A 22,738-nucleotide genomic window follows, 5' to 3' on the forward strand; every position below is an offset into this window, starting at 1 on the left:
AACACAGAAATTGCATCGGAATTAAATACAAAAGGCACAATGCCGACTTAAGTACAAGAAGACTGACTCTTCTTACTGTCTATGTTTTGAACCTTTTCTGTGACACTAATTATAGATTCCGATGCTTCACTTCAGGTTTACTGTTTCCCTTGGACCTTCTTATTGACGACGAAACACAGAAATTGCATCGGAATTAAATAGAAAAGGCACAATGCCGACATAAGTATAAGAAGACTGACTCTTCTTACTGACTATGATTTGAACATTTCCTGTGAGACCAGTTTTACATTCCGATGCTTCACTAAATGTTTACTGTATCCCTGGGACATTCTTGTTGACGATGAAACACAGAAATTGCATCGGAATTAAATACAAAAGGCGCAATGCCGACTTAAGTACAAGAAGACTGACTCATCTTACTGTCTGTGTTTTGAACCATTCCTGTGACACTAGTTATAGATTCCGATGCTTCACTTCAGGTTTACTGTATCCCTTGGACTTTCTTATTGACGACGAAACACAGAAATTGAATCAGGATTAAATACAAAAGGCACAATGCCGACTTAAGTACAACAATACTGACCCTTCCTACTGTCTATGTTTTCACCATTCCTGTGACACTAGTTATAGATTCCGATGCTTCACTTCACGTTTACTGTATCCCTTGGACCTTCTTATTGCCGACGAAACACAGAAATTGAATCGGGATTAAATAGAAAAGGCACAATGCCGACTTAAGTACAAGAAGACTGATTCTTCCTACTGTCTATGTTTTAAACATTCCTGTGACACTAGTTATAGATTCCGATGCTTCACTTCAGGTTTACTGTATCCCTCTGACCTTCTTATTGACGATGAAACGCCGAAATTGCATCGGAATTAAATTCAAAATGCACAATGCCGACTCAAATACAAGATGACTAGCTCTTCTTACTCTCTATGTTTTGAACCTTTCCTGTGAGACCGGTTTTGGATTCCGACGCTTCACTTCAGGTTTACTGTATCCCTTGGACCTTCTTGTTGACGACGAAACACATAAATAGCATCGGAATTAAGTAGAAAAGGCACAATGCCGACTTAAGTACAAGAAGACTGACTCTTCCAACTGTCTATGATTTGATCCATTCCTGTGACACTAGTTATAGATTCCGATGCTTCACTTCTGGTTTACTGTATCCCTCTGACACTCTTATTGACGATGAAACACAGAAATAGCATCGGAATTAAATACAATAGGCACAATGCTGACTTAAGAACAAGAAGACTGATTCTTCTTACTGTCTATGATTTGAACCATTCCTGTGCCACAAGTTATAGATTCCGAAGCTTCACTTCAGGTTTACTGTATCCTTTGGACCCTCTTATTGATGATGAAACACAGAATTTGCATCAGAATTAAATACAAAATGCACAATGCCGAGTTAAGTACAAGAAGACTGACCCTTCCCACTGTCTATGTTTTAACCATTCCTGTGACACTAGTTATAGATTCCGATGCTTCACTTCAGGTTTACTGTATCCCTCTGACCTTCTTATTGACGATGAAACACAGAAATTGCATCGGAATTAAATACAAAAGGCACACTGCCTACTCAAATACTAGATGACTGGCTCTTCTCACTCTCGATGTTTTGAACCTTTCCTGTGAGACCGGTTTTAGATTCCGATGCTTCACCTCAGGTTTACTGTATCCCTTCGACCTTCTTATTGACGACGAAACACAGAAATTGCATCGGAATTAAATACAAAAGGCACAATGCCGACATAAGTACAAGAAGACTGACTCTTCTTGCTGTGTATGTTTTGAACCATTCCTGTGACACTAGTTATAGATTCCGATGGTTCTCTTCCGGTTTACTGTATCCCTCTGACCTTCTTATTGTCAATGAACCACAGTAATTGCATCGGAATTAAACTAAAATGGCACAATGCCGACTCATGTACAAGAAGACTGACTCTTCTTACTGTCTATGATTTGAACCTTTCCTGTGACACTAGATATAGATTCCGATGCTTCACTTCAGGTTTACTGTATCCCTTGGACCTTATTATTGACGACGAAACACAGAAATTGCATCGGAATTAAATAGAAATGCACAATGCCGACTTAAGTACAAGAAGAGTGACTCTTGCTACTGTCTATGTTTTGAACCATTCCTGTGACACTAGTTCTAGATTCCGATGCTTCACTTCAGGTTCACTGTATCCCTCTCACATTCTTATTGACGATGAAACACAGAAATTGCATCGGAATTAAATACAAACGGCACAGTGCCGACTTAAGTACAAGAAGAATGACTCTTCTTACTGACTATGTTGTGAACATTTCCTGTGAGACCAGTTTAAGATTCCGATGCTTCACTATATGTTTACTGTATCCTTTGGACCTGCTAATTGAAGATGAAACACAGAAATTGCATCGGAATTAAACACAAAAGGCACAAAGCCGACTTAAGTATAAGGAGACTGACTCTTGTTACTGCCTATGATTTGAACATTTCCTGTGAGACCAGTTTTAGATTCCGATGCTTCACTATATGTTTACTGTATTCCTTGGACATTCTTATTGACGATGAAACACAGAAATTGCATCGGAATTAAATACAAAAGGCACAATGCCGACTTAAGTACAAGAAGACTGACTCTTCTTAGTGTCTACGTTTTGAACCATTCCTGTGACACTAGTTATAGATTCCGATGCTTCACTTCAGGTTTACTGTATCCCTTGGACCTTCTTAATGACGATGAAACACAGAAATTGCATCGGAATTAAATACAAAAGGCACAATGCCGACTTAAGTACAAGAAGACTGTCCCTTCCTACTGTCTATGTTTTGAACCAATCCTGTGACACTAGTTATAGATTCCGATGCATCACTTCAGGTTTACTGTATCCCTTGGATCTTCTTATTGACGATGAAACACAGAAATTGCATTGGAATTAAATACAAAGGGCACAATGCTGACTTAAGTACAAGAAGACTGACTCTTCTTGCTGTGTATGTTTTCAACCATTCCTGTGACACTAGTTATAGATTCCGATGCTTCACTTTAGGTTTACAGTATCCCTCTGACCCTCTTATTGACGACGAAACACAGAAATTGCATCGGAATTAAATAGAAAAGGCACAACGTCGAATTATGTACAAGAAGACTGACTCTTCCTACTGTCTATGCTTTGAACCATTCCTGTGACTCTAGTTATAGATTACGATGCTTCACTTCAGGTTTACTGTATCCCTCTGACGTTCATATTGACGATGACACACAGAAAATGCATCGGAATTAAATACAAAAGGCACAATGTCGACTTAAGTACATGAAGACTGACTCTTCTTACCGTCTATGTTTTGAACCTTTTCTGTGACACCAGTTATAGATTCCGATGCTTCACTTCAGGTTTACTGTATCCCTTGGACCTTCTTATTGACGACGAAACACAGAAATTGCATCGGAATTAACTAGAAAAGGCTTAATGTCGAATTATGTACAAGAAGACTGACTCTTCCTACTGTCTATGCTTTGAACCATTCCTGTGACTCTAGTTATAGATTACGATGCTTCACTTCAGGTTTACTGTATCCCTCTGACGTTCATATTGACGATGAAACACAGAAATTGCATCGGAATTAAATACAAAAGGCACAATGCCGACTTAAGTACAAGAAGACTGACTCGTCTTACTGTCTATGTTTTGAACCATTCCTGTGACACTAGTTATAGATTCCGATGCATCACTTCAGGTTTAAAGTATCCCTTGGACCTTCATATTGACGATGAAACACAAAAATTACATCGGAATTTAATACGAAAGGCACAATGCCGACTTAAGTTCAAGAAGACTGACCCTTCTTGTTGTGTATGTTTTGAACCATTCCTGTGACACTAGTTATATATTCCGATGCTTCACTTTAGGTCTACTGTATCCCTCTGACCTTCTTATTGACGACGAAACACACAAATTGCATCGAAATTAAATAGAAAAGGCACAATGCCGACATAATTACAAGAAGACTGACTCTTCCTACGTTCTATGTTTTGAACCATTCCTGCGACTCTAGTTATAGATTCCGATGCTTCACTTCAGGTTTACTGTATCCCTCTGACCTTCTTATTGACGATGAAACACAGAAATTGCATCGGAATTGAATACAAGAGGCACAAAGCCGACTCAAGTACCAAAAGACTGACTCTTCTTACTGTCTATGTTTTGAACCTATTCTGTGACACTAGTTATAGATTCCGATGCTTCACTTCAGGTTTACTGTATCCCTTCGACCTTCTTATTGACGACGAAACACAGAAATTGCATCGGAATTAAATAGGAAAGGCACAATGCCGACTTAAGTACAAGAAGACTGTCTCTTCCGTGTCTATGTTTTGAACCATTCCCGTGACACTAGATATAGATTCCGATGCTTCACTTCAGGTTTACTGTATCCCTTGGACCTTCTTGTTGACGACGAAACACAGAATATGAATCAGGATTAAATACAAAAGGCACAATGCCGACTTAAGTACAAGAAGACTGACCCTTCCTACAGTCTATGTTTTCACCATTCCTGAGACACTAGTTATAGATTCGGATGCTTCACTTCACGTTTACTGTATCCCTTGGACCTTCTTATTGCCGACGAAACACAGAAATTGAATCGGGATTAAATAGAAAAGGCACAATGCCGACTTAAGTACGAGGAGACTGATTCTTCCTACTGTCTATGTTTTAACCATTCCTGTGACACTAGTTATAGATTCCGATGCTTCACTTCAGGTTACTGTATCCCTCTGAGGTTCTTATTGACGATGAAACGCAGAAATTGCATCGGAATTAAATTCAAAATGCACAATGCCGACTCAAATACAAGATGGCTGGCTCTTCTTACTCTCTATGTTTTGAACCTTTCCTGTGAGACCGGTTTTAGATTCCGATGCTTCACTTCAGGTTTACTGTATCCCTCTGACACTCTTATTGACGATGAAACACAGAAATAGCATCGGAATTAAATACAAAAGGCACAATGCTGACTTAAGAACAAGAAGACTGATTCTTCTTACTGTCTATGATTTGAACCATTCCTGTGCCACTAGTTATAGATTCCGAAGCTTCACTTCAGGTTTACTGTATCCTTTGGACCTTCTTATTGATGATGAAACACAGGATTTGCATCGGAATTAAATACAAAAGGCACAATGCTGACTTAAGTACAAGAAGACTGACCCTTCCCACTGTCTATGTTTTAACCATTCCTGTGACACTAGTTATAGATTCAGATGCTTCACTTCAGGTTTACTGTATCCCTCTGACCTTCTTATTGACGATCAAACACAGAAATTGCATCGGAATTAAATTCAAAAGGCACATTGCCGGCTCAAATACAAGATGACTGGCTATTCTCACTCTCGATGTTTTGAACCTTTCCTGTGAGACCGGTTTTAGATTCCGATGCTTCACTTCAGGTTTACTGTATCCCTTCGACCTTCTTATTGACGACGAAACACAGAAATTGCATCGGAACTAAATACAAAAGGCACAATGCCGACATAAGTACAAGAAGACTGACTCTTCTTGCTGTGTAAGTTTTGAACCATTCCTGTGACACTAGTTATAGATTCCGATGGTTCTCTTCAGGTTTACTGTATCCCTCTGACCTTCTTATTGTCAATGAACCACAGTAATTGCATCGGAATTAAATACAAAAGGCACAATGCCGACTCATGTACAAGAAGACTGATTCTTCTTACTGTCTATGATTTGAACCATTCCTGTGACACAAGTTCTAGATTCCGATGCTTCACTTCAGGTTCACTGTATCCCTCTCACATTCTTATTGACGATGAAACACAGAAAATGCATCGGAATCAAATACAAACGGCACTGTGCCGACTTAAGTACAAGAAGACTGACTCTTCTTACTGACTATGTTGTGAACATATCCTGTGAGACCAGTTTAAGATTCCGATGCTTCACTATATGTTTACTGTATCCCTCGGACCTACTTATTTACGATGAAACACAGAAATTGCATCGGAATTAAATACAAAAGGCACAATGCCGACTGAAGTACAAGAAAACTGACTCTTCTTGCTGTGTATGTTTTCAACCATTCCTGTGACACTAGTTATAGATTCCGATGCTTCACTTCAGGTTTACTGAATCCCTCTGACCTTCTTATGGACGATGAAACACAGAAATTGCATCGGATTTAAATACAAAAGGCACAATGCCGACATATGTACAAGAAGACTGACTCTTCTTACTGTCTACGTTTTGAACCATTCCTGTGACACCTGTTATAGATTCCGATACTTCATTATAGGTTTACGGTATCCCTTGGACCTTCTTATTGACGACGAAACACAGAAATTGCATCGGAATTAAATACAAAAGGCACAACGCCGACTTAAGTACAAGAAGAATGATTCTTCTTATTGTCTATGTTTTGAACCATTCCTGTGACACTAGTTATAGATTCCCAAGCTTCAATTCAGGTTTACTGTATCTTTTGGACCTTCTTATTGACGATGAAACACAGGATTTGCATCGGAATTCAATACAAAATACACAATGCCGACTTAAGTTCAAAAAGACTGACTCTTCTTACTGTCTATGTTTTGAGCAATTTCTGTGACACTAGTAATAGATTCCGACGCTTCACTTCAGGTTTACTGTATCCCTTGGACCATCTTATCGACGATGAAACACAGAAATAGCATCGGAATTAAATACAAAAGGCACAATGCCGACTTAAGTACAAGAAGACTGACTCTTCTTACTGTCTAAGATTTGAACCATTCCTGTGACACTAGTTATAGATTCCGATGCTTCACTTCAGGTTTACTGTACACCTTGGATCTTCTTATTGACGACGAAACACAGAAATTGAATCAGGATTAAATACAAAAGGGACAATGTCGACTTAAGTACAAGAAGACTGACCCTTCCTACTGTCTATGTTTTCACCATTCCTATGACACTAGTTATAGATTCCGATGCCTCACTTCACGTTTACTGTATCCCTTGGACCTTCTTATTGCCGACGAAACACAGAAATTGAATCGGGATTAAATAGAAAAGGCACAATGCCGACTTAAGTACAAGAAGACTGATTCTTCCTACTGTCTATGTTTTAACCATTCCTGTGACACTAGTTATAGATTCCGATGCTTCACTTCAGGTTTACTGTATCCCTCTGACCTTCTTATTGACGATGAAACGCAGAAATTGCATCGGAATTAAATACAAAATGCACACTGTCGACTCAAATACAAGATGACTGGCTCTTCTTACTATCTATGTTTTGAACCTTTCCTGTGAGACCGGTTTTAGATTCCGATGATTCACTTCAGGTTTACTGTATCCCTTGGACTTTCTTGTTGACGATGAAACACAGAAATTGCATCGGAATTAAGTAGAAAAGGCACAATGCCGACTTAAGTACAAGAAGACTGACTCTTCCAACTGTCTATGATTTGAACCATTCCTGTTACACTAGTAATAGATTCCGATGCTTCACTTCTGGTTTACTGTATCCCTCTGACACTCTTATTGACGATGAAACACAGAAATAGCATCGGAATTAAATACAAAAGGCACAATGCTGACTTAAGAACAAGAATACTGATTCTTCTTACTGTCTATGTTTTGAACCATTCCTGTGAGACTAGTTATAGATTCCGAAGCTTCACTTCTGGTTTACTGTATCCTTTGGACCTTCTTATTGATGATGAAACACAGAATTTGCATCGGAGTTATATACAAAAGGCACAATGCCGACTTAAGTACAAGAAGACTAACCCTTCCCACTGTCTATGTTTTAACCGTTCCTCTGACACTAGTTATAGATTCCGATGCTTCATTTCAGGTTTACTGTATCCCTCTGACCTTCTTATTGACGATGAAACACAGAAATTGCATCGGCATTAAATACAAAAGGCACACTGCCGACTCAAATACAAGATGACTGGCTCTTCTCACTCTCGATGATTTGAACCTTTCCTGTGAGACCGGTTTTAGATTCCGATGCTTCACTTCAGGTTTACTGTATCCCTTCGACCTTCTTATTGACGACGAAACACAGAAATTGCATCGGAATTAAATACAAAAGGCACAATGCCGACATAAGAACAAGAAGACTGACTCTTCTTGCTGTGTATGCTTTGAACCATTCCTGTGACACTAGTTATAGATTCCGATGGTTCTCTTCAGGTTTACTGTATCCCTCTGACCTTTTTATTGTCAATCAACCACAGTAATTGCATCGGAATGAAATACAAAAGGCACAATGCCGACTCATGTACAAGAAGACTGACTCTTCTTACTGTCTATGATTTGAAGCTTTCCTGTGGCACTAGATATAGATTCCGATGCTTCACTTCAGGTTTACTGTATCCCTTGGACCTTATTATTGACGACGAAACACACAAATTGCATCGGAATTAAATAGAAATGCACAATGCCGACTTAAGTACAAGAAGAATGACTCTTGCTACTGTCTATGTTTTGTACCATTCCTGTGACACTAGTTCTAGATTCCGATGCGTCACTTCAAGGTTCACTGTATCCCTCTCACATTCTTATTGACGATGAAACACAGAAATTGCATCGGAATTAAATACAAACGGCACAGTGCCGACTTAAGTACAAGAAGACTGACTCTTCTCACTGACTATGTTGAGAACATTTCCTGTGAGACCAGTTTAAGATTCTGATGCTTCACTATATGTTTACTGTATCCCTTGGACCTTCTTATTGACGATGAAAAGCAGAAATTGCATCGGAATTAAATACAAAATGCACAAAGCCGACTTAAGTACAAGAAGACTGACTCTTCCTACTGTCTATGTTTTGAACCAATCTTGTGACAATGGTTATAGATTCCGATGCTTCACTTCAGGTTTACTGTATCCCTCTGACCCTCTTATTGACGACGAAACACAGAAATTGCATCGGAGTTAAATAGAAAAGGCACAATGCCGAATTAAGTACAACAAGACTGACTCTTCCGTGTCTATGCTTTGAACCATTCCTGTGACACTAGTTATAGATTCAGTTGCTTCACTTCAGGTTTACTGTATCCCTCTGACCTTCATATTGACGATGAAACACAGAAATTGAATCGGGATTAAATAGAAAAGGCACAATGCCGACTTAAGTACAAGAAGACTGACCCTTCCTACTGTCTATGTTTTCACCATTCCTGTGACACTAGTTATAGATTCCGATGCTTCACTTCACGTTTACTGTATCCCTTGGACCTTCTTATTGACGATGAAACACAGAAATTGCATCGGATTTAAATACAAAATGCACAATGCCGACTCAAATACAAAATGACTGGCTCTTCTTACTCTCTATGCTTTGAACCTTTCCTGTGAGACCGGTTTTAGATTCCGATGCTTCACTCCAGGTTTACTGTATCCCTTAGACCTTCTTATTGCCGACGAAACACAGGAATTGAATCGGGATTAAATAGAAAAGGCGCAATGCCGACTTAAGTACAAGAAGGCTGACCCTTCCTACTATCTATGTTTTCACGATACCTGTGACACTAGTTATAGTTTCCGATGCTTCACTACACGTTTACTGTATCCCTTGGACCTTCTTATTGCCGACGAAACACAGAAATTGAATCGGGATTAAATAGAAAAGGCACAATGCCGACTTAAGTACAAGAAGACTGACCCTTCCTACTGTCTATGTTTTCACCATTCCTGTGACACTAGTTATAGATTCCGATGCTTCACTTCACGTTTACTGTATCCCTTGGACCTTCTTATTGCCGACGAAACACAGAAATTGAATCGGAATTAAATAGAAAAGGCATAATGCCGACTTAAGTACAAGAAGACTGATTCTTCCTACTATCTATGTTTTAACCATTCCTGTGACTCTAGTTATAGATTCCGATGCTTCACTTCAGGTTTACTGTATCCCTCTGACCTTCTTATTGACGATCAAACACAAAAATTGCATCGGATTTAAATACAAAATGCACAATGCCGACTCAAATACAAAATGACTGGCTCATCTTACTCTCTATATTTTGAACCTTTCCTGTGAGACCGGTTTTAGATTCGGATGGTTCACTTCAGGTTCACTGTATCCCTTGGACCTTCTTGTTGACGACGAAACACAGAATTTGCATCGGAATTAAGTAGAAAAGGCACAATGCCGACTTCAGTACAAAAAGACTGATCTTCCAACTCTCTATGATTTGAACCATTCCTGTGACACTAGTTATAGATTCCGATGCTTCACGTCAGGTTTACTGTATCCCTCTGACACTCTTATTGACGATGAAACACAGAAATAGCATCGGAATTAAATACAAAAGGCACAATGCTGAATTAAGAACATGAAGACTGATTCTTCTTACTGTCTATGTTTTGAACCACTCCTGTGCCACTAGTTATAGATTCCGAGCCTTCACTTCAGGTTTACTGTATCCTTTGGACCTTCTTATTGATGATGAAACACAGGATTTGCATCGGAATTAAATACAAAAGGCACAATGCCGACTTAAGTACAAGAAGACTGACCCTTCCCACTGTCTATGTTTTAACCATTCCTGTGACACTAGTTATAGATTCCGATGCTTCACTTCAGGTTTACTGTATCCCTCTGACCTTCTTATTGACGATGAAACACAGAAATTGCATCGGAATTAAATACAAAAGGCACACTGCCGACTCAAATACAAGATGACTGGCTCTTTTCACTCTCGATGCTTTGAACCTTTCCTGTGAGACCGGTTTTAGATTCCGGTGCTTCACTTCAGGTTTACTGTATCCCTTCGACCTTCTTATTGACGACGAAACACAGAAATTGCATCGGAATTAAATACAAAAGCACAATGCCGACATAAGTACAAGAAGACTTACTCTTCTTGCTGTGTATGTTTTGAACCATTCCTGTGACACTAGTTATAGATTCCGATGTTTCACTTCAGGTTTACTGTATCCCTCGGACCCTCTTATTGACGACGAAACACAGAAATTGCATCGGAATTAAATAGAAAAGACACAATGCCGAATTAAGTACAAGAAGACTGACTCTTCTTACTGTCTATGTTTTGAACCATTCCTGTGACACTAGTTATAGATTCCGATGCTACACTTCAGGTTTACTGTATCCCTCTGACCCTCTTATTGACGACGAAACACAGAAATTGCATCGGAGTTAAATAGAAAAGGCACAATGCCGAATTAAGTACAAGAAGACTGACTCTTCCTACTGTCTATGCTTTGTACCATTCCTGAGACTCTAGTTATAGATTCCGATACTTCACTTCAGGTTTACCGTATCCCTCTGACGTTCATATTGACGATGAAACACAGAAATTGCATCGGAATTAAATACAAAAGACACAATGCCGACTTAAGTACAAGAAGACTGACTCTTCTTACTGTCTATGTTTTGAACCTTTTCTGTGACACTAATTATAGATTCCGATGCTTCACTTCAGGTTTACTGTTTCCCTTGGACCTTCTTATTGACGACGAAACACAGAAATTGCATCGGAATTAAATAGAAAAGGCACAATGCCGACTTAAGTACAAGAAGATAGCCTCTTCCATGTCTATGCTTTGAACCATTCCTGTGACACTAGATATAGATTCCGATGCTTCACTTCATGTTTACCGTATCCCTCTGACGTTCATATTGACGATGAAACACAGAAATTGCATCGGAATTAAATACAAAAGGCACAATGCCGTCTTAAGTACAGGAAGACTGACTCTTCCTACTGTCTATGCTTTGATCCATTCCTGAGACTCTAGTTATAGATTCCGATACTTCACTTCAGGTTTACCGTATCCCTCTGACGTTCATATTGACGATGAAACACAGAAATTGCATCGGAATTAATTACAAGAGGCACAATGCCGACACAAATACAAGATGACTGGCTCTTCTTACTCTCTATGCTTTGAACCTTTCCTGTGAGACCGGTTTTAGATTCCGATGATTCACATCAGGTTTACTGAATCCCTTGGACCTTCTTATTGCCGACGAAACACAGGAATTGCATCGGAATTAAGTAGAAAAGGCACAATGCCGACATAAGTATAAGAAGACTGACTCTTCTTACTGACTATGATTTGAACATTTCCTGTGAGACCAGTTTTACATTCCGATGCTTCACTAAATGTTTACTGTATCCCTGGGACATTCTTGTTGACGATGAAACACAGAAATTGCATCGGAATTAAATACAAAAGGTGCAATGCCGACTTAAGTACAAGAAGACTGACTCATCTTATTGTCTGTGTTTTGAACCATTCCTGTGACACTAGTTATAGATTCCGATGCTTCACTTCAGGTTTACTGTATCCCTTGGACTTTCTTATTGACGACGAAACACAGAAATTGAATCAGGATTAAAGACAAAAGGCACAATGCCGACTTAAGTACAAGAAGACTGACCCTTCCTACTGTCTATGTTTTCACCATTCCTGTGACACTAGTTATAGATTCCGATGCTTCACTTCACGTTTACTGTATCCCTTGGACCTTCTTATTGCCGACGAAACACAGAAATTGAATCGGGATTAAATAGAAAAGGCACAATGCCGACTTAAGTACAAGAAGACTGATTCTTCCTACTGTCTATGTTTTAAACATTCCTGTGACACTAGTTATAGATTCCGATGCTTCACTTCAGGTTTACTGTATCCCTCTGACCTTCTTATTGACGATGAAACGCAGAAATTGCATCGGAATTAAATTCAAAATGCACAATGCCGACTCAAATACAAGATGACTGGCTCATCTTACTCTCTATGTTTTGAACCTTTCCTGTGAGACCGGTTTTGGATTCCGACGCTTCACTTCAGGTTTACTGTATCCCTTGGACCTTCTTGTTGACGACGAAACACATAAATAGCATCGGAATTAAGTAGAAAAGGCACAATGCCGACTTAAGTACAAGAAGACTGACTCTTCCAACTGTCTATGATTTGATCCATTCCTGTGACACTAGTTATAGATTCCGATGCTTCACTTCTGGTTTACTGTATCCCTCTGACACTCTTATTGACGATGAAACACAGAAATAGCATCGGAATTAAATACAATAGGCACAATGCTGACTTAAGAACAAGAAGACTGATTCTTCTTACTGTCTATGATTTGAACCATTCCGGTGCCACAAGTTATAGATTCCGAAGCTTCACTTCAGGTTTACTGTATCCTTTGGACCCTCTTATTGATGATGAAACACAGAATTTGCATCAGAATTAAATACAAAATGCACAATGCCGACTTAAGTACAAGAAGACTGACCCTTCCCACTGTCTATGTTTTAACCATTCCTGTGACACTAGTTATAGATTCCGATGCTTCACTTCAGGTTTACTGTATCCCTCTGACCTTCTTATTGACGATGAAACACAGAAATTGCATCGGAATTAAATACAAAAGGCACACGCCGACTCAAATACTAGATGACTGGCTCTTCTCACTCTCGATGTTTTGAACCTTTCCTGTGAGACCGGTTTTAGATTCCGATGCTTCACCTCAGGTTTACTGTATCCCTTCGACCTTCTTATTGACGACGAAACACAGAAATTGCATCGGAATTAAATACAAAAGGCACAATGCCGACATAAGTACAAGAAGACTGACTCTTCTTGCTGTGTATGTTTTGAACCATTCCTGTGACACTAGTTATAGATTCCGATGGTTCTCTTCCGGTTTACTGTATCCCTCTGACCTTCTTATTGTCAATGAACCACAGTAATTGCATCGGAATTAAACTAAAATGGCACAATGCCGACTCATGTACAAGAAGACTGACTCTTCTTACTGTCTATGATTTGAACCTTTCCTGTGACACTAGATATAGATTCCGATGCTTCACTTCAGGTTTACTGTATCCCTTGGACCTTATTATTGACGACGAAACACAGAAATTGCATCGGAATTAAATAGAAATGCACAATGCCGACTTAAGTACAAGAAGAGTGACTCTTGCTACTGTCTATGTTTTGAACCATTCCTGTGACACTAGTTCTAGATTCCGATGCTTCACTTCAGGTTCACTGTATCCCTCTCACATTCTTATTGACGATGAAACACAGAAATTGCATCGGAATTAAATACAAACGGCACAGTGCCGACTTAAGTACAAGAAGAATGACCCTTCTTACTGACTATGTTGTGAACATTTCCTGTGAGACCAGTTTAAGATTCCGATGCTTCACTATATGTTTACTGTATCCTTTGGACCTGCTAATTGAAGATGAAACACAGAAATTGCATCGGAATTAAACACAAAAGGCACAAAGCCGACTTAAGTATAAGGAGACTGACTCTTGTTACTGACTGTGATTTGAACATTTCCTGTGAGACCAGTTTTAGCTTCCGATGCTTCACTATATGTTTACTGTATTCCTTGGACATTCTTATTGACGATGAAACACAGAAATTGCATCGGAAGTAAATACAAAAGGCACAATGCCGACTTAAGTACAAGAAGACTGACTCTTCTTAGTGTCTACGTTTTGAACCATTCCTGTGACACTAGTTATAGATTCCGATGCTTCACTTCAGGTTTACTGTATCCCTTGGACCTTCTTAATGACGATGAAACACAGAAATTGCATCGGAATTAAATACAAAAGGCACAATGCCGACTTAAGTACAAGAAGACTGACCCTTCCTACTGTCTATGTTTTGAACCAATCCTGTGACACTAGTTATAGATTCCGATGCATCACTTCCACTTCAGGTTTACTGTATCCCTTGGATCTTCTTATTGACGATGAAACACAGAAATTGCATTGGAATTAAATACAAAAGGCACAATGCTGACTTAAGTACAAGAAGACTGACTCTTCTTGCTGTGTATGTTTTCAACCATTCCTGTGACACTAGTTATAGATTCTGATGCTTCACTTTAGGTTTACTGTATCCCTCTGACCCTCTTATTGACGACGAAACACAGAAATTGCATCGGAATTAAATAGAAAAGGCACAACGTCGAATTATGTTCAAGAAGACTGACTCTTCCTACTGTCTATGCTTTGAACCATTCCTGTGACTCTAGTTATAGATTACGATGCTTCACTTCAGGTTTACTGTATCCCTCTGACGTTCATATTCACGATGACACACAGAAAATGCATCGGAATTAAATACAAAAGGCACAATGTCGACTTAAGTACAAGAAGACTGACTCTTCTAACCGTCTATGTTTTGAACCTTTTCTGTGACACCAGTTATAGATTCCGATGCTTCACTTCAGGTTTACTGTATCCCTTGGACCTTCTTATTGACGACGAAACACAGAAATTGCATCGGAATTAACTAGAAATGGCTTAATGTCGAATTATGTACAAGAAGACTGACTCTTCCTACTGTCTATGCTTTGTACCATTCCTGTGACTCTAGTTATAGATTACGATGCTTCACTTCAGGTTTACTGTATCCCTCTGACGTTCATATTGACGATGAAACACAGAAATTGCATCGGAATTAAATACAAAAGGCACAATGCCGACTTAAGTACAAGAAGACTGACTCGTCTTACTGTCTATGTTTTGAACCATTCCTGTGACACTAGTTATAGATTCCGATGCATCACTTCAGGTTTAATGTATCCCTTGGACCTTCTTATTGACGATGAAACACAGAAATTGCATCGGAATTAAATACAAAAGGCACAATGCCGACTTAAGTACAAGAAGACTGACTCTTATTACTGCCTATGTTTTGAACCATTCCTGTCACACTAGTTATAGATTCCGATGCTTCACTTCAGGTTTACTGCATCCCTTGGACGTTCTTATTGACGATGAAACACAGAAATTGCATCGGAATTAAGTAGAAAAGGAGCAATGCCGACTTAAGTACAAGAAGACTGACTCTTCCAACTGTCTATGATTTGAACCATTCCTGTGACACTAGTTATAGATTCCGATGCTTCACTTCTGGTTTACTGTATCCCTCTAACACTCTTATTGACGTGAAACACAGAAATAGAATCGGAATTAAATACAAAAGTCACAATGCTGACTTAAGAACAAGATGACTGATTCTTCTTACTTTCTATGTTCTGCACCATTCCTGTGCCACTAGTTATAGATTCCGAAGCTTCACTTCAGGTTTACTGTATCCTTTGGACCTTCTTATTGATGATGAAACACAGAAATTGCATCGGAATTAAATACAAAAGGCACAATGCCGACTTAAGTACAAGAAGACTGACCCTTCCCACTGTCTATGTTTTAACCATTCCTATGACACTAGTTATAGATTCCGATCCTTCAATTCAGGTTTACTGTATCCCTTCGACCTTCTTATTGTCGACGAAACACAGAGATTGCATCGGAATTAAATACAAAAGGCACAATGCCGACATAAGTACAAGAGGACTGAATCTTCTTGCTGTGTATGTTTTGAACCATTCCTGTGACACTAGTTATAGATTCCGATGGTTCTCTTCAGGTTTACTGCATCCCTCTGACCTTCTTATTGTCAATGAACCACAGTAATTGCATCGGAATTAAATACAAAAGGCACAATGCCGACTCATGTACAAGAAGACTGACTCTTCTTACTGTGTATGATTTGAATCTTTCCTGTGACACTAGATATAGATTCCGATGCTTCACTTCAGGTTTACTGTATCCCTTGGACCTTATTATTGACGACGAAACACAGAAATTGCATCGGAATTAAATAGAAGAGGCACAATGCCGACTTAAGTACAAGATAACTGACTCTTCTTACCGTCTATGTTTTGAACCATTCCTGTGACACTCGTTACACATTCCGATGCTTCACTTCACGTTTACTGTATCCCTCTGACCTTCGTATTGACGATGAAACACAGAAATGACATAGGAATTAAATACAAAAGGCACAATTTCGACTTAAGTACAAGAAGGCGGACTCTTCCTACCGTCTATGTTTTGAACCATACCTGTGACACTAGTTATAGATTCCGATGCTTCACATCAGGTTTACTGTATCCCTCTGACCATCTTATTGACGATGAAACACAAAAATTGCATCGGAATTAAATACAAAGGGCACAATGCAGACTTAAGTACACGAAGACTGACTCTTCTTTCTGTCTATGTTTTGAACCATTCCTGTGACACTAGTTATAGATTCCGATGCTTCACTTCAGGTTTACTGTATCCCTCTGACCTTCTTATTGACGATGAAACACAGAGATTGCATCGGAATTAAATACAAAAGGCAGAATGACGACTTGAGTACAAGAAGACTTACTCTTCTTACTGTCTATGTTTTGAACCATTCCTGTGACACTAGTTATAGATTCCGATGCCTCACTTAAGGTTTACTGTATCCCTTTGATCTTCTTATTGACGACGAAACACAGAAATTGCATCGGAATTAACTAGAAGAGGCACAATGCCGACTTAAGTACAAGATAACTGACTCTTCTTACCGTCTATGTTTTGAACCATTCCTGTGACACTAGTTACACATTCCGATGCTTCACTTCACGTTTACTGTATCCCTCTGACCTTCGTATTGACGATGAAACACAGATATTGCAGCGGAATTAAATACAAAAGGCACAATGCCGAATCAAGTACAAGAAAACTGGCTCTTCCTACTGTCTATGTTTTGAACCATTCCTGTGACACTAGTTATAGATTCCGATGCTTCACTTCTGGTTTACTGTACCCCTCTGACCGTCTTATTGACGATGAAACACAGAAATTGCATCGGAATTAAATACATAAGCACAATGCCTACTCAAGTACAAGAAGACTGGCTCTTCTTACTGTCTATGCTTTGAACCATTCCTGTGACACTAGTTGTAGATTCCGATGCTTCACTTCGGGTTTACTGTATCTCTCTGACCTTCTTATTGACGATGATACACAGAAATTGCATCAGAATTAGATAGAAAAGGCACAATTCCGACTTAAGTACAAGAAGGCTGACTCTTCCTACCGGCTATGCTTTGAACAATTCCTGTGACACTTGTTGTAGATTCCGATGCTTCACTTCGGGTTTACTGTATCCCACTGACCTTCTTATTGACGATGAAACACAGAAATTGCATCGGAATTAAAAACAAAAGGCACAATGCCGACTCATGTACATGAAGACTGGCTCTTCTTACTGTCTATGTTTTGAACCATTCCTGTGACACTAGTTATAGATTCCGATGCTTCACTTCTTGTTTACTGTACCCCTCTGACCGTCTTATTGACGATGAAACACAGAAATTGCATCGGAATTAAATACATAAGCACAATGCCGACTCAAGTACAAGAAGACTGGCTCTTCTTACTGTCTATGCTTTGAACCATTCCTGTGACACTAGTCATAGATTCCGATGTTTCACTTCAGGTTTACTGTATCCCTCTGACCTTCTTATTGACGATGAAACACAGAAATTGCATCAGAATTAAATAGAAAAGGCACAATGCCGACTTAAGTACAAGAAAACTGACTCTTCTTACTGTCTATGTTTTGAAGCATTCCCGTGACACTAGTTATAGATTCCGATGCTTCACTTCAGGTTTACTGTATCTCTCTGACCTTCTTATTGACGATGAATCCCAGAAATTACATCGGAATTAAACACAATAGTCACAATGCCGACATAAGTACAAGAACACTGGCTCTTCCTACTGTCTATGTTTTGAACCATTCCTGTGACACTAGTTATAGATTCCGATGCTTCACTTCAGATTTACTGTATCCCTTGGACCTTCTTATTGCCGATGAAACAGGGAAATTGCATCGGTATTAAATGTAAATGTCACATTGCCGACTTAAGTACAAGAAGACTGACTCTTCTAACTGTCAATGTTCTGAACCATTCCTGTGACACTAGTTATAGATTCCGATGCTTCACTTCGGGTTTACTGTATCCCTCTGACCTTCTTATTGACGATGAAACACAGTAATTGCATCGGAATGAAATAGAAAAGGGAGAATGCCGACTTAAGTACAAGAAGACTGACTCTTCTTACTGACTACTTTTTGACATTTCCTGTGATACAAGTTTTAGATTCCGGTGCTTCACTATATGATTACTGAATGCCTCTGACCTTCTTATTGACGATTAAATTCAGAAATTGCATCGGAATTAAATACAAAAGGCAAAATGCCGACCTAAGTACAAGACATCTGCCTTTTCTTACTGTCTGTGTTTTGAACCATTCCTGTGACTCCAGTTATCGATTCCGATACTTCACTTCAGGTTTACTGTATCGCTCTGACATTCTTATTGACGATGAAACACAGAAATTGCATCGGAATCAAATACAAAAGGCACAATGCCGATTTAAGTACAAGAAAACTGACTCTTCTTACTGTCTATGTTTTGAACCATTCCTGTGACACTAGTTATAGATTCCGATGCTTCACATCAGGTTTACTGTATCCCTCTGACCTTCTTATTGACGATGAAACACAAAAATTGCATCGGAATTAAATACAAAAGGCACAATGCAGACTTAAGAACATGAAGACTGACTCTTCTTACTGTCTATGTTTTGAACCATTCCTGTGACACTAGTTATAGATTCCGATGCTTCACTTCAGGTTTACTGTATCCCTCTGACCTTCTTATTGACGATGGAACACAGAAATTGCATCGGAATTAAATACAAAAGGCAGAATGACGACTTGAGTACAAGAAGACTTACTCTTCTTACTGTCTATGTTTTGAACCATTCCTGCGACACTAGTTATAGATTCCGATGCCTCACTTAAGGTTTACTGTATCCCTTTGATCTTCTTATTGACGACGAAACACAGAAATTGCATCGGAATTAACTAGAAGAGGCACAATGCCGACTTAAGTACAAGATAACTGACTCTTCTTACCGTCTATGTTTTGAACCAATCCTGTGACACTAGTTACACATTCCGATGCTTCACTTCACGTTTACTGTATCCCTCTGACCTTCGTATTGACGATGAAACACAGAAATGACATAGGAATTAAATACAAAAGGCACAATTCCGACTTAAGTACAAGAAGGCTGACTCTTCCTACCGTCTATGTTTTGAACCATACCTGTGACACTAGTTATAGATTCCGATGCTTCACATCAGGTTTACTGTATCCCTCTGACCTTCTTATTGACGATGAAACACAAAAATTGCATCGGAATTAAATACAAAAGGCACAATGCAGACTTAAGTACATGAAGACTGACTCTTCTTACTGGCTATGTTTTGAACCATTCCTGTGACACTAGTTATAGATTCCGATGCTTCACTTCAGGTTTACTGTATCCCTCTGACCTTCTTATTGACGATGAAACACAGAAATGGCATCGGAATTAAATACAAAAGGCAGAATGACGACTTGAGTACAAGAAGACTTACTCTTCTTACTGTCTATGTTTTGAACCATTCCTGTGACACTAGTTATAGATTCCGATGCCTCACTTAAGGTTTACTGTATCCCTTTGATCCTCTTATTGACGACGAAACACAGAAATTGCATCGGAATTAACTAGAAGAGGCACAATGCCGACTTAAGTACAAGATAACTTACTCTTCTTACCGTCTATGTTTTGAACCATTCCTGTGACACTAGTTACACATTCCGATGCTTCACTTCACGTTTACTGTATCCCTCTGACCTTCGTATTGACGATGAAACACAGATATTGCAGCGGAATTAAATACAAAAGGCAAAATGCCGACTTAAGTACAAGAAAACTGACTCTTCTTTCTGTCTTTGATTTGAACCATTCCTTTGACACTAGTTATAGATTCCGATGCTTCACTTCAGGTTTACTGTATCCCCCTGACCTTCTTGTTGACGATGAAACACAGAAATTGCATCGGAATTAAATACAAAAGGCCCAATGCCTAATCAAGTACAAGAAAACTGACTCTTCTTACTGTCTATGTTTTGAACCATTCCTGTGACACTAGTTATAGATTCCGATGCCTCACTTAAGGTTTACTGTATCCCTTTGATCTTCTTATTGACGACGAAACACAGAAATTGCATCGGAATTAACTAGAAGAGGCACAATGCCGACTTAAGTACAAGATAACTGACTCTTCTTACCGTCTATGTTTTGAACCATTCCTGTGACACTAGTTACACATTCCGATGCTTCACTTCACGTTTACTGTATCCCTCTGACCTTCGTATTGACGATGAAACACAGATATTGCAGCGGAATTAAATACAAAAGGCACAATGCCGAATCAAGTACAAGAAAACTGGCTCTTCCTACTGTCTATGTTTTGAACCATTCCTGTGACACTAGTTATAGATTCCGATGCTTCACTTCTGGTTTACTGTACCCCTCTGACCGTCTTATTGACGATGAAACACAGAAATTGCATCGGAATTAAATACATAAGCACAATGCCTACTCAAGTACAAGAAGACTGGCTCTTCTTACTGTCTATGCTTTGAACCATTCCTGTGACACTAGTTGTAGATTCCGATGCTTCACTTCGGGTTTACTGTATCTCTCTGACCTTCTTATTGACGATGATACACAGAAATTGCATCAGAATTAGATAGAAAAGGCACAATTCCGACTTAAGTACAAGAAGGCTGACTCTTCCTACCGGCTATGCTTTGAACAATTCCTGTGACACTTGTTGTAGATTCCGATGCTTCACTTCGGGTTTACTGTATCCCACTGACCTTCTTATTGACGATGAAACACAGAAATTGCATCGGAATTAAAAACAAAAGGCACAATGCCGACTCATGTACATGAAGACTGGCTCTTCTTACTGTCTATGTTTTGAACCATTCCTGTGACACTAGTTATAGATTCCGATGCTTCACTTCTTGTTTACTGTACCCCTCTGACCGTCTTATTGACGATGAAACACAGAAATTGCATCGGAATTAAATACATAAGCACAATGCCGACTCAAGTACAAGAAGACTGGCTCTTCTTACTGTCTATGCTTTGAACCATTCCTGTGACACTAGTCATAGATTCCGATGTTTCACTTCAGGTTTACTGTATCCCTCTGACCTTCTTATTGACGATGAAACACAGAAATTGCATCAGAATTAAATAGAAAAGGCACAATGCCGACTTAAGTACAAGAAAACTGACTCTTCTTACTGTCTATGTTTTGAAGCATTCCCGTGACACTAGTTATAGATTCCGATGCTTCACTTCAGGTTTACTGTATCTCTCTGACCTTCTTATTGACGATGAATCCCAGAAATTACATCGGAATTAAACACAATAGTCACAATGCCGACATAAGTACAAGAACACTGGCTCTTCCTACTGTCTATGTTTTGAACCATTCCTGTGACACTAGTTATAGATTCCGATGCTTCACTTCAGATTTACTGTATCCCTTGGACCTTCTTATTGCCGATGAAACAGGGAAATTGCATCGGTATTAAATGTAAATGTCACATTGCCGACTTAAGTACAAGAAGACTGACTCTTCTTACTGTCAATGTTCTGAACCATTCCTGTGACACTAGTTATAGATTCCGATGCTTCACTTCGGGTTTACTGTATCCCTCTGACCTTCTTATTGACGATGAAACACAGTAATTGCATCGGAATGAAATAGAAAAGGGAGAATGCCGACTTAAGTACAAGAAGACTGACTCTTCTTACTGACTACTTTTTGACATTTCCTGTGATACAAGTTTTAGATTCCGGTGCTTCACTATATGATTACTGAATGCCTCTGACCTTCTTATTGACGATTAAATTCAGAAATTGCATCGGAATTAAATACAAAAGGCAAAATGCCGACCTAAGTACAAGACATCTG

This window comes from Schistocerca serialis, chromosome 3 (genome assembly GCF_023864345.2).
Source record: "Schistocerca serialis cubense isolate TAMUIC-IGC-003099 chromosome 3, iqSchSeri2.2, whole genome shotgun sequence".
Classification (NCBI taxonomy): domain Eukaryota; kingdom Metazoa; phylum Arthropoda; class Insecta; order Orthoptera; family Acrididae; genus Schistocerca; species Schistocerca serialis.